We start from the raw sequence: 1,711 nt of genomic DNA, 5'->3' as shown, positions 1-1,711 counted from the left end.
GGTAATCCAAGTCTATGCCCTGACCAATAATGCTGAAGAAGGTGAAGTTGAATGGTTCTATGAAGACCTACAAGACCTTTTATAACTAACACCCAAAAAAAGATGTCCTTTTCATTATAGGGGACTGGAATTCAAAAGTAGGAAGTCAAGAAACACCTGGAGTAACAGGCAAAGTTGGCCTTGGAGTACAAAATGAAGCAGGGCAAAGGCTAATAGAGTTTTGCCAAGAGAATGCACTGGTCATAGCAAACACTCTCTTCCCTTAGAGTAAGTGAATTAAAATAAGAACATGAGTTAAAATATAATGAAGAACAGATATTATTCTATATCAATGAAGACTGATGTACAGGGTAATTAAATAAATCCCATAAATTATGAAGGATGTAGTTATTTGGCTGGTTGGAGAATAGATAATATCCAAGCAAGAGGATTTAACACAAATCTTCACTTATGGAAGAAGCATTTTTTTTTCCCTAAATAGATTTCAACTAATGTCATATAAAAGTACTTTGCAGCAGCTCGGTGAGCATCTTTTCAATTGTTATAAATGGATTTTTCTAACTCTTTCAAACTCCTCAAATAGGAAACATGTATAAGTTATAGTTTGTAATAATAGTCGAAGGTAACTTGAGCATGCATTGGGAATGCAGTATGCCAGATATCAGTAGACCTTGTTCTTAACTATGTCTTTTAATTTATTTTCTTATAAACAAGGACAAACAAGGGCATGGGCTCACATTTCATATTTTCAAGACAGTAAAAGTAGGTACTGCTCTGTCTACTTAAGTCAATATTAAGAAGGATCAAATTAAAGACCATATAAATGTTTGTTTATAATCCTTTGTGTTGGTATGTCAGTTAAATTATTAAATGAAAGAGTGTAGAGTTCCTGGTTTTCAGATGAATAATGGAACATTCCATTGTGCTCACTTCAGCAGCACACATATAGAGATTAGTATGGCCCCTGTGAAAGGATGACTCTCAAATTCTTGAAGCGGTCCATATTTTTAAATATATAGCCAATGGGAATTTGCTCTGAACTCAGGGAACTCAAACAGGGGCTCTGAAACAAACTAGAGGTGTGGAATGGAGAAGGAGATGAAACGGAGGTTCAAGAGGGAGGCCTATGGTGATTCATGATGGTGCTTAGCAGAAACCAACAAAATTCTGTAAAGCAATTATCCTTCAACTCGAAAAAAAAAAAAAAACAAAGTAATCACTTTCTCAAGGCCATATAGATAAATAAACAGTACCAAAATAAAGAATAGATTTATGGTCAAATACTAAATTCCACTTAGATCCAAATTGTGGTATTCACTCATTATTTTCTTTAGTGCCACTTCCTTCCAGAGAATGTGTGATACTCTGTGTGATAAGGGAGTATCACACATTTTTTCCAGAGGAAAAAATTGTTATTCAAATATTTTACTATAAAATATTACCTTCCAATTGTTTTAGTGTTACATTTTGTACTTTTCAAAATAGTGAAGTGCCTCCTTTTTGTACAGGTAAGATACTTGCAGTATATTAGTCTGGTATGAAAAAGTGAAGCATTGTTTTGTAAATACTGAATCTATTTCCCTTACCAGTTAGTATTTAGTGCTTTTAAATTGATTTAAATATATTTTTACTTTTTTAAACAATTACAAACAACAGGACAAAATTAATCTAGAAGTTATATTTTTGTATGCTTATGGCATTTATCTTTTTA

General features: G+C 32.8%; 1 pseudogene; it reads left to right on the top strand.

Annotated features, from left to right (window-relative positions):
- Positions 1–910: 910 nt before the first annotated feature.
- Positions 911–1,009, top strand: LOC139179547 (U6 spliceosomal RNA; annotated as a pseudogene).
- The last annotated feature ends 702 nt before the right edge of the window (positions 1,010–1,711 follow it).

The sequence above is a fragment of the Bos indicus genome, chromosome 24, assembly GCF_029378745.1.
Source record: "Bos indicus isolate NIAB-ARS_2022 breed Sahiwal x Tharparkar chromosome 24, NIAB-ARS_B.indTharparkar_mat_pri_1.0, whole genome shotgun sequence".
NCBI classification, from domain to species: domain Eukaryota; kingdom Metazoa; phylum Chordata; class Mammalia; order Artiodactyla; family Bovidae; genus Bos; species Bos indicus.
This window is presented reverse-complemented; position numbering and strand designations above follow the sequence as displayed.